The sequence below is a fragment of the Tachyglossus aculeatus genome, chromosome 2 (assembly GCF_015852505.1).
Source record: "Tachyglossus aculeatus isolate mTacAcu1 chromosome 2, mTacAcu1.pri, whole genome shotgun sequence".
In the NCBI taxonomy this organism is placed as follows: domain Eukaryota; kingdom Metazoa; phylum Chordata; class Mammalia; order Monotremata; family Tachyglossidae; genus Tachyglossus; species Tachyglossus aculeatus.
The window spans coordinates 17513778-17526130 of record NC_052067.1 but is presented as its reverse complement, the minus strand read 5'-3'; the positions used below and the strand labels follow the sequence as shown (position 1 = coordinate 17526130).

General features: G+C 44.2%; 1 non-coding gene across 1 annotated transcript; it reads left to right on the top strand.

Moving 5' to 3' along the window:
• Positions 1 to 10080: 10080 nt before the first annotated feature.
• LOC119924585 lies at positions 10081 to 10218 on the top strand. The gene has a single exon (XR_005449290.1). It is a non-coding gene; the product is annotated as a small nucleolar RNA SNORA7 (small nucleolar RNA).
• The last annotated feature ends 2135 nt before the right edge of the window (positions 10219 to 12353 follow it).

The following is a 12353-nucleotide window of genomic DNA, read 5'->3' as shown; positions in this document are numbered from 1 at the left end:
TGCACTCAGTCAGAGCTACAGCCTTATTAGACACCAGAGAATCCATCTAATATTGATAATAATGGCTGATGGTGGCGGTTGTTCCGGATGGCCATCAAGTCGCCGGGCGACTAAAGAATTAGTCAGACAGCATGTGACTGCCGGAAGTTTTAATAAAGTTTTATTGGTAAGGCCGAAGACCGAATAGGGGGTAATGCATCTGGTGGGCTCATTTCCTTAAGGGAAAAGGCCCCAAAGACCGAATAGGGGGTAACGAACCTGGCGGGCTCATTTCCTTAAGGGAAAAGGCCCTGAGTGCCTGATACAATGGGCTTATATACTGCTGTTGCTGATCACAGTGATTGGTAGATTTGAAAACAGTGGGGACTGGATTGGTGCAGATTTGGTACAGATTTGAGGCAGAGCTGGGCGGAGTCTATCACCTTATTTGATTTGGTTCCTGGACGAAGCCAGTGGGCTGCAGGGTCTAAGGCCCATACCAGATATGGCAACAGAACCGCATACATTCAAACAATATCTGCAACCTTTCCATGGTGCATGAGGGGGCCCCCATCAATGGTGGCATTTGTTAAGCACTTACTTTGTGCCAGGTACTGTACTAAGCACTGGGGTGGGCACAAGCAAATTGGGTTGGATACAGTCCCTGTCTCACATGGGGCTCACGGTTTTTTAATCCCCATTTCACAGCTGAGGTAACTGAGGTGCTGAGAAGTGATTTGTCCAAGGTTACACAACAGACAAGTGGAAGAGCCAGGATTAGATCCCAGGTCCTTTTGACTCCCAGGCCAGTGTTCTATCCATTAGGCCGCACTGCTTCCTCTAGCCACGGTACCTTACTGCTCTTAATGTACATATATCTAGCCCTGTGCTTCATAATAATAATGTTGATATTTGTTAAGTGCTTACTATGTGCCAAGCACTGTTCTAAGCGCTGGAGGGGATACAAGGTAATCAAGGTTGTTCCACGTGGGGCTCACAGTCTTAATCCCCATTTTACAGATAAGGAAACTGAGGAACAGAGAAGTGAAGTGACTTGCCCAAAGTCACACAGCTGACAAGTGGTGGAGCTGGAATTCGAACCCATGACCTCTGACTCCCAAGCCCGGGCTCTTGCCACTGAGTCAAGCTGCTTCTCTGCTTCTCATGCTGTGTTGGTTTTCACTGTTTCATTTTTCCCTATGTGTCTGTCCCCAGTCCCCTCACCATCTTATTTTATTAACAATAATAATAATTATTATTATGGTATTTATTAAGCACTTACTATGTGCCAGACACTGTACTAAGCACTGGGGTGTTTACCAGTAAATTGGGCTGGACACAGTCCTTATTCCACATGGGGCTCACAGTCTCAATTCCCCATTTTACAGATGAGGTAACTGAGACCCAGAGAAATGAAGTGACTTGCCCAAGGTCACACAGCAAACAAATGGTGGAGGCAGGATTAGAACCCATGACCTTCTGACTCCCAGGCCAGTGGTCTAACCTGTACACCATGCTGCTTTTCTAAGAAACTGTGGAGATGCCAGGGATCAATCCCAGGGCCTCATACATAATAATAATAATAATGATGGCATTTATTAAGTGCTTACTATGTGCCAAGCACTGTTCTAGGCGCTGGGGTGGATACAAGGTAATCAGATTGTCCCACGTGGGGCTCACAGTCTTAATCCCCATTTTACAAATGAGGTAACTGAAGCACAGAGAAGTCAAGTGACTTGCCCAAAGTCACACAGCTGATCACTGGCGGAATGGGGATTAGAACCGATGACCTCTGACTCCCAATTCCGGGCTCTTTCCACATGCGAAGCATGCTCTCTGAGAGCTCCTTGGAGGCCAGCAGTGATGTCTAATTCTTGCCCAAATATTTTTTATCAGTGCTTGTACAGTACTTTGTATACAGAAGGCACTTAATATGTACTCTTACTGCTACATATTTTGTGTGATTAATCCCCCTGTATTTTGTAGGAGTTGTGACCTGTTGATGTGGAGCCTGTGCTTCCCGGAGTGTTTCTCGCATGGCTGAAATCCTTTACAAGGACAGTATACAGCTTTTCTCACCCTAAAAGCTCTAGAACTGTTTCAGGAAGGAACTTGGGGCGGGGGTGGGGGTGGGAGGGGTCTATTGTTTTTTTCCCCAGAGCCTTAAAAGGAGTTCAGAGTCCAGATGCAGAGATGGTAATTTTCCCTCTTGGAAAGAGCTGAGGGCAGGGAGCTGGGAATCCCTAATCTGACTTGAGTCTGAGGGAGTCACCCTAGCTCTGGTACCATGATAGTGGAGCTAGCAATAGGTGCTTAACACATAGACTAATTTCCAAGCATTGACTGTGCCTTGGCTCCAAGGAGAGAGGGAGAAAGATGGGGCTGGAATCCTTGGAGATACCTTACTGAATTGGACTAAAAGCTGGGGCTTTTGCCATCTGAGCCCTGATTTCCGGAAGAGGTCACTGGTCTGAGTTTCAAGTCATTTAATCTCTTTTCTGGGATCCCTCAACAGCCTTTCTGATAGATTTTCCATTTTGTAAATTTGGTCGCCATAGTTACAGAGTGCTTTTTTAGCCTCTGCATCCAGAAAATTGAAGACTCTCTTTCCATTTCTGAAGGGCTCTTTGCAGAGGCAATTTGCTTTGTGTGGGCTGGATCGGCCAGTGGGCTGAGCTCTGCTGCCAGGCATCCTGCCTGAGGAGGAACATTTGGAAACCCAGACTCTGTTTAAGAGAGGAAAAGGTCTGTGGAGAAAATATGGCCTAGAAGACCAGAGGTAGCTCGTCATGCTCCAGCAAAGGACTTCCACATGCCACCCAAACCCTTAGAAAGGTCCCTTAAGTCAACCCTTTCACTTCCTGTGAACCTACCCAACACGGAAAATCATCTTCAAGAAATGGGATCTCCGGTTAAATTGTAAAGGCAAAGGAAATCCAGTTGGAGCTAACTTTTCTTGTGTTTTTCCATTTTATCCTATGCTGACTTCCTTTCCTCCTAACGTTCTGGATCTCTCTCTGGACACAAATGTCTAGGGTAGAGGTTGGCACCCTTTTTTGGCCAAAGAGATGCGCAAAATGAAACCTCTGAGAGGCTGGTGAGTAAAGAGCCATATGATTTATGGCCTCAAATGTGACGGGTGATGTCATGGTAGCACCCTGTGCAAGACACAGTGTGATGATGTCATCACATTCTGCAGCTGTTTCATAACCCCAGCTGTTGCTACCAGCAGGCATGGGAAAGAGGAAGGGAAGGGGAGAGAATAGAGAAGAGAGGAATGGAGAGAAGGGGAGGGGAGAGCTGTGGGCCATCACTTGCAGTGACCTCCCCACTGGAGACTCACCTCCCCTAGATTGAAGCTCTTTTTATGGTATTTGTTAAGTGCTTACTGTATGCCAGGCACTGTTCTGAGTGCTGGGAGAGATACAAGATAATCACTGTGGACACAGTCCATGTCCCACAGTCTTAACCTTACTTTACAGCTGAGGTAACTGAGGCACAGAGAAGTTAAGTGACTTGCCTGAGGTCACAAAGCAGACAAGTAGCGGAGCCAGGATTAGAACACTGCTTCTCTTGCCCATGCTGCTTCTCATTTTTTTGAGTCCGAGCCTTGTCAAGAAGAAGGGAGGACTTCCCAAACATTCACACACACACACTCATACCCATAAACATTTCTGTGTAATCTGTTAGCCCCTTCCAGAAACTTTTCCTCCCAAATACAATTGTCCAGTAAGAAATTTCTTAGAGTTTTGGTTTTTGAGGAGACATTTCTGAAAACTCTCTTGTCCCTAATCCAGTTTCTCCCCTAGAAGGCCAGGGCTCTGTCATTTCCCTGGAGAGGAACTTTCTCAAAAGGTATTTTGATTCTAAAGAGTGCATGGGAGCACTATGCCTTGTTTTTTGGTTTTGCTGCTATCTGTAGCAAGTCCTCTATGGCTTGTTTTCCACCTTAGTTCTTCTCCCGATCCCCCATCCTCTCTTCTTCTGGTGACTATAACACAGAACAGCCACAAAGCAAATAGAAGAGACCCAGATTGGAACTGCACAATCCAGCAGTCTTAACAGCGGGTTAAAGGCCTCCTGCAACGTGGGATATAATCTGAGAAACAATTCAACCTCAGCGTAATGGAGTAATCGATTTTCTACATTTGTTGTCTTTCATTTTTCAGTGCAGTACATTACCCCAAACCTCAGGGTCTTCTTTTCCTCCGAATTCATCTGCTCTACTCTCATTTCCTATTCCTCATCCAAAGTTCCCATCATCAACAGCCCATCCTCTGCATGGGATGGCGGTATTATTCCCCCAGCAGCCAACTGTGATATCGCACGACGCAGATTGTGACTTCAGATGGTGAATAAACAGCAGGAACTGGTGCTTTTTTTTTTCAATGCATTCCCTACTTCCATGCACCTGTCCCTAGTAATAACAAACTGGGATTAGGAAAATAGAAAATACGCTCTGTAAATCTCATCCTCTCCAAATAGAATGAATTCCAGAAGGCATCAGCAGGTTGGTAGCAAGCAGGTCTCAGACACCAAGTGAAGTTGCCCATTCGCTCTGTGATCCACGTAAATTAATCCATGTGTGTGTGACACAAGGAGACTGTGAAACCTGGAATCTGAGTCAGGTCCTTCCAGATTGAGGGCAGGGGCATTTCTAAATTGCTCCACTCATCCACTCTTTTTTTTCCTTTTTTCTCTTTTTTGTGAGTGATGTTAAGCAGTCATTTGTATTTATTGAGTGCTTACTGTGTGCAGAGCACTGTACTAAGCACTTGGGAGAGTACAATATAACAATATAATGGCCACACACCCTGCCCATGACGGTCTTACAGTCCAGATGTTAAACAGTGGATTCCTCTAAGACTATTTTCACTTATCTCCCCTTTTGAACAAATGTATGAAGTGGCCAGTGCCCGTTCCTTGTGCCATACTAAAATCACACAAAGAAAGGAAGCCATATTCCTTCAAAGACCCCAAAAGAAGTTTATGATGGAAGTGTCTAAGGAGGGATATGATCATGATAATGGTATTTGTTAAGCATTTACTATGTGTCAAATGCAAGATAATCAGGCATGACAGAGTCCCTGTCCCACATGGGGGTCATGATATAAGTAGAAGGGATAACAGGTCCTGAATCCCCATTTTACAGATGAGGTAACTGAGGCACAGAGAAGTTAAGTGACTTGCCCAAGGACACACAGCAGGCAAGTGGCAGAGTCAGGATTAGAGCCCAGGTCCTCTGACATCGAACCTTGCGGTCTTTCTACTACTTATCACATGGTGTGAAGGCCTTTGTTATAGCATTTTTCCTCCTATTTAATTTAGCTGCAAAAAGAATAAGAATCTAAACGAAGTAGTTTGCAGCAGAAGTATTTACCCGTAGCCACTGAATTAGCTCTTATATCAGACTGAAAGCTTTACACAACAAAATAGCCTCTGGTGCAGTCCAGAAAAATTGCGACTGAGGCAGTGTCTTTTTGAAGACTCAAAGAGGTAGTTGTGAAGGATGTAGGATGACCCAAGGAATTTGAACTGTGAGAAGCATCATGATTTAGTGGATTGAGTGGCCTGGGAGTCAGAATGATCTGGGTTCTAATCCCCACTCTGACACGTCTGCTGTGGGACCTTGGGTAAATCACATAACTTCTATGAATCTCAATTTCCTCAAATGTAAAATGGAGATTCAGTGTCTGTTCTCCCTCCAACTTAGACTATGAGCCCCATGTGAGGTACAACCTGTGCCCCATAGCCCAGACCCTTTTAAAAATGGCACTGAGCATGCGCAGAGTCCAGGTATACGTAGTCCAAACCTGCTGAGTATAACATGTGTAGTCCAGAACAATTTCTGACATCCTGAGCTATTTCAGGACACTGAGGCAGTTCCTCCCCTCCTTAATGCCTACATATAAAAATCACAGTGTGAATAAGGGAACTTTCAAATACATTTTCAAAGGGTTCATTCAGTCTGAGCTCCCTCCTCTAAAGTTCAAGTTTCCAAGAATGAAAATACTCAGGCATTTCCAGGTTGGATTTGTGCTGAATTTCAGTTTCAGAATAGTCAGCAAACTCGTGTTCCATTTCAGTGTTAAATTCATCCCCGTGTAGAGGTGAAACTGGACAGATTTGCATGTTTCACTAACTAAACCCTACTTCAAGTAACCAGTGTTCTGTGCCTAACTCTGGCCTTTCTCCTTTCCTTTTTTCTCCTTCCTTTCTCCCTCCTACCTCTGCAATTCTTAGACATTTCAGGGATGGGATAAGAATGATGTTCCTGAACAACTTCAAGAAACATTCCCCAACTCCTGTCTGCAATCTCTCTGAAGCAGCCAAACCTACTGATTGACACTCCAGTTGCCTAGGAAGACCCTGGAAACGCCTCAAGTATTGTACTTCCAGGACCTCTCTAGGCCCCTGGAAGATCAGCTCAGTGACTTGACTGCTTCAGAGGGAAGGCTCTCAGCCCAACTGTGTCTCCTATCAAGCTGTGTCAGGACATCTACCCTCTTCATCCCTCCTCATTCCACCTCCGGCATTAAGCATTCTGAATGTTAAGGATCTGTGCCATTCAGTTTTATGCTGCAAATGAGAAAAATTCAGAAACGCCTTGGCTCTTTGGACATAACTCAGCGGCACCTGAACTTTGGCTTCTTGCACCTCATTAGAGTCATTTACTTCCTCCATTATGCTGTGGGTTTTCAAAGCCAGGTACTGTCTTGGGTTTGGGGCCATTCTTACAGAATTTATGGCTTGTCACAGTTCACTCTGACTAGCAACCTTGCTCAAGCATCAGGGGAAGAAGTTCAGAGTCCCTTTGGAAATCCCACGTCAGAATTCTCTCTCTCTCTTTCTCTCTCTCTCTTTCTCTCTCTCTCTTTCTTTCTCCCTCTTTTGGCATTTGTTAAGTGCTCACTTTGTGCCAGGGACAGTACTAAGCATTGGGGTAGATACAAGCTGATCAGGATGGACACAGTCCATGTCCTACATGGGGCTCACAGTATTAAATTCCCATTTTACAGGTGAGACAACTGAGACCCAAGGAAGGTAAGTGACTTGCCCAAGGTCACACAGCAGACAAGCGGCAGAGCCGGGATTAGAACCCAAGCCACATTGGTCTCGTCGGCTCCCCAAAAAGTGATGGCCCCTGTTTTGCCCACCACCAGAAATGATGCTAATTCTGCTCCCTCCAGCTCACAAATGGCTGGGAGAGTTGTCAGTGCACAGAGGATACCTCATAAATTCTTGGTAAAACTTGGTCTGCATCAATTTCAACTCCCCCATCCCTATCTGTTTCCATAACACATTTTCACGAAGGCCCTAGGTGCTTGACAAGGGTTCTAGTTTAATCCAAAAACAAAGAGGGAAGACCTTCTCCACCAAGGTTACCTGATAGTGAAAGAAGAATCGCCCACTGAAAATTTAACCTTGGCTATCTTCATTTACAGAAAACGTCCTCAAGATCACTACAGTTCCATGCCTTCTACTTCTTAAGGCAGTTCGGGCATCCTTTGACTAAAAATTATAATTTTGCTCCAACCTTGCCACCTTCTTTCTACTGAGTAATAAGTAGTCTTGTTTCATCAAAGGAAGTTCGACGTTAGAAGTCACTTTAGAATTTTTTTTTCTAATAGAATTATCCAGGGTAAGATGTTCTGGCTGTCTTAATGTTGTTGTGTGGATTTAGCCAATCTGTGTGTATACAGGTCATTTTTCACCCCAGCAGTAGGATTTTGGATAAAGGTAGTCCAATAACATATAAGCACCTTGAATCACCTCAAGTGTCTACCCAGTAGGCTAATGCATGCATTTATTACTCTTTGTGTCAGAAAAATGCTTCTTTAGGAATTTTATGAGTTTGTTTTTCTTAAGGTTTTTATGCCCTCTGGCCTTTCATCTGTGCTGCACTGGAGATATTTACAGCGTGGTGTGTGGACTCATACCAGTTTTACCCTTCAGGATTTTCTAGGCTTCAAATAAATCTTCTGTTAACTCTTTGTTTGGTACACTACAGGTTCCAGCTCTCTGAACCCCATTAAATTAAACCAAAATGTGGACAGCTTGGGCACTATGAGCTTCTGTTCAGCACCACATCAAATGGAAACAATCAGTGGCGGATTGTGTTTGGGGGGGTCGCAGTGAGGGGAGTGTGGGGGGTGGCGAGAAGGAGGTTGATCTCATAGGTGTCTGATGTGAATGTTCGCAAATCCGGTCCTTTGATCATGTAGGTGTGTGGTGGGTTATTATTCCCATATGCAGCTTTTATAATTAGAATCAGCCATCGCTATGTCATTTCCTAATGCTCTTGTGTCTTTCTGGAAATGAGGTCAATGGAATCTAATGCAAATGAAGAGCGAAATCCAACAGACTCTAATCAAAAAGGGATGTTGTTTTGGAAAAATAGCACACACTTGCAATTTACTGACCCCAAATTGAGAAACCAATTTCAGGGTGTTTTTAACTTTTAATTTTATAGACAAAAAAAATAAGCTTAGAAGAAAATAAATCCTTCCTCTCCTCATCAGATTCCTGTTGACACGATAGGCTGCCTCTACTCTAGTCATATAAAGCGATAGACTTATAAATTCAAGATAGCTCTTTGGGGGATGGCTTTTAAGCAGGCGTTTCATTACTTCTTTCCCATTTTTTTCAATCACGTGCCAGATTTGTTATGGCTGCCATCATTTCCTCAGGAGTAGACTGTATTTATTCAAAACCTTCCCCAAAATGTCCCAGTGCTGAAATTACATGAAGGGGTGAGTGTAGACAGAGGCGTGAAGTGACTTGCCTGAGGTCACACAGCAGATAGGTGGCAGAGCTGGGATTAGAACCCATGACCTTCTGACTCCCGGGCCCACCCATGCTCCACCCACTCCAACGTGGTGCTTTCTCTTGTTTGCCTTGTTTCATTATACTGGGTAAAAACAAAACTGAAAGATGTATGTAAAACAAATAGCTCTGATGTGTTTCATTATCATTGTTATTTTTTAGAAGTGGAGGATAAAGGCAGTAAGGTCACATAAATTGTCTTTCCCAGCACATATGTACATAGCTATCCTGAAATGTATCATAAAGGAGAGGAGCAATAATATCCACTTGCATGGGATTTATGTACAGTATCTATACAGTCTAGTATCTAATAAAAAGAACTGCTGTTTGCCATGGTAACCCGGCATCACATGACACACAAGCATCACCTGAATTACAGAGCACCTTATGAACCAAAATGACACCTTAATATGTCATGTTAAATCATGGTCAGCATCATCTGAGAGCTGAAAAAAAGCACCACACACCTTCCTTTTCCCTTCTAGCCTCTTTTCCCCTGGCCATTATTTTTTCCAATGCATTTTTGATCCCAGAAATCATTTGCATTATAATAATAATAATAATAATAATAGTGGTATTTGTTAGGCGCACTGTCCTAAGTGCTGGGATAGATACAGGTTGTCCCACATGGGGGCTCACAGCCTTAATCCCCATTTTACAGATGAGGTAACTGAGGCACAGGGAAGTTAAGTGGCTTGCCCAAGGTCACACAGCAGACAAGCTGGGATTAGAACCCATGTCCTCTGACTCCCAAGCCCGTGCTCTTTCCACTAAACCATGCTGTCTCACAGGCACCATATTAAGTAGGGTTTTTTCCAAATGATTAACATGTAAAAGCTTCCAGAGTTCATCTGAATGTTGTTCCTGTGTGAAAGCAGCAGCTCATTTTGTTGCTCACAGAGACAATTCATCGCAAGGTTACCTTCGCCATCCTTAATGATTTCTTCCACTTACATAGCACTAAACACAGAGACCGGTTACAGGACTAGGGGGAATAAGCTCCACTTCATGGATTACCTTCTTTAGTGTGTAGTCAGCATAGCCTAGTTGAAAGAGCATGGTCCTGGGAGTCAGAGGATTTGGGTTCAAAGCCTGACTCTGCCTTTTGCCTGCTGTGTGACCTGACCTTGGGCAAGTCACTTAACTTCTCTGTGCCTCAGTTGCATCATCTGTAAAATGGGATTCAATACCTGTTCTTCCTCCTACTTAGACTGTGAGCCCCATGTGGGACCGGGACTGTGTCTGACCTGATTAAGTTGTGTCTACCCCAGTGCTCCCTTCTCAGGGCCACACCTGGAAAGTTTCCAGTCCTCTACCAGTCTTGACTGCAGGAGGGAGAGTCAAGCAGAGGCATATCCATCCCATTCCTAGCTTGGGCAGTGGCTAGTGAGTGGAAGGCAATCTGCTACAAGTCAAAACTCACCTGTGCAGGGCAGCAGCGGCACGGGAAAGACTTGAGGGCCGAGACTCTAAGTTTACTGCGCGGAAGAAAGCAATGGTAAACCACTTCCGTATTTTGACCGAGAAAACTCTATGGATACACTACCAAAATGATTGCAGATGGAGGTAGGGTATTCTGGGAGAGATGTGTCCTTGGCGTAGCAATGGGTCGGAGACGACTCAATGACATAAGACAACAAAAGTGTTTAGAAGAGTGCCATACATAGTCAGTGCTTAACAAATACAATGATAATAATAATAGTAATAATGATAATTGTCATGGGCTTACTTAACTACTTAACTTCTTTGTACCTCAACTACATTATTTGTAAAATGGGGTTTAAATCCTTCTTCCTCCAATTTCAATTATGAGCCCCATGAGGGGCAGGGACCATGTACAGCCTGATTATTGTATCTATCCCTGCCCTCACTGTGCCCCACAGATAAAAGTGCTTAACAAGTGCCACTAAAAAAATAAATGCAAATGCTGAGTGGAGGAAGAAATGGAAGGAGAAACAAATTTGTTGTCTAAAGGCATAACACAGAGTAAGATGAAGTCATAAAGGTGGATGACAATGAAAAGAACCCTAGCGAACCCTGTGTCCTTGGAAAGGATGGGTTTATTTTGGTACTCCATCACTGTTGGTTGACTTCAGCATGCTATCCATTGGCCTAGTGTCATGTCCCCTGAAAGAACTGCCTGAAAAAGTCCTAGTTCTTCTTCCAGATGAGACCACGTGTGAACGTGAGAAGGAGCATGATCTAATGGGCCTGGGAGTCAGAAGTACCTGAGTTCTAATTCTGGCTCTGCCACTTGCCTACTGTATGACCTTGGGCTAGTCACTTCACTTCTCTGAACCTCAGTTACCTCATCTGCAAAATGGGAATTAAGGCTGTGAGCCTTATGTGGGATATAGACTGTGTCCAAACTGATTGAGAAGCAGCGTGGCTTAGTGGAAAGAGCCTGGGCTTGGGAGTCAGAGGTCATGGATTCTAATCATGGGTTCTAATCCTGGTTCCACTGCTTGTCTGCTGTATGATCTTGGGCAAGTCACTTAACTTCTCTGTGCCTCAGTTCCCTCATCTATAAAATGGGGTTTAAAACTGTAAGCCCCATGTGGGACAACCTGATTACCTTGTATCTACCCCAGTGCTTAGAACAGTGCTTGGCACATAGCACGCACTTAACAAATACCATCATTATTATTAGCTTGTCTCAGTACAGTGCCTGGCTCATAGTAAGAGCTTAACAAATGCCATTAAAAACATTGAAGGCATATGGCTTTTCTGCAGAAATTTTTTGTCCTCTTTGGGCTTCCAGCCTCTCTTCATGAAGAAGCTCCAGCACAGATATCCGGTAGCCAAAGCTGCAGCTGTTATGAGCAAGGAATGTGTCTGCTTATCATTGTATTGTACTCTCCCAAGCACTTAGTACGGTGCTCTGCAAACAGTAAGTACATAACAAATATGATTGAAAAAATGAATGAATTCAGCTTCTTGTTGAAGGCAGGGCCAGATAGCAAGGAGCAAGAGCAAGTGAGACAGTTGCCTTAGAGCACTATCTGGTTCGGGAGATGAGGGAGTGAAGCCTGTGAGAAAATGCAGCGTGGTAATGTGGAAAGACCTTGGGATTAGGAAGGGGAGACCTGGATTCTAATCCTTTCTCCATCATTTTCCTGTTGTGTGACCTTCGGCAAGTCACTTAACTCTGATGTGCTTCACTTTTGTCATCTGTAAAATGGGTATTAAATTCCTGTCTTCCCTCCCCCCTTAGACTGTAAGGCCCACGTGGGACAGGGATTGAATCTGATCTGATTGTTCCGTATCTACCCCAGTTTGTAGCAGAGTTCTTAGCACATAGTAAGTGCTTAGCACATATCATACTTATTGTTATTATAGGAAGCCAGGTGAAGCTTTTGAATATGCCAGACCAAGATGGAAGCTGTCTTGTGTGAATGAGGATCTTGGTCAAGAGCTGTGGAGTCCAGTGTCACTGCAGAAAAATGCTTTAGATTCAGGAGTGTGAGTCTACTCTGTTTAATGACATTACATTATTCTGCCTGTATGTTATGGTGTGTGTGTGTGTGTGTGTTTTCTTGGAGTGAGAA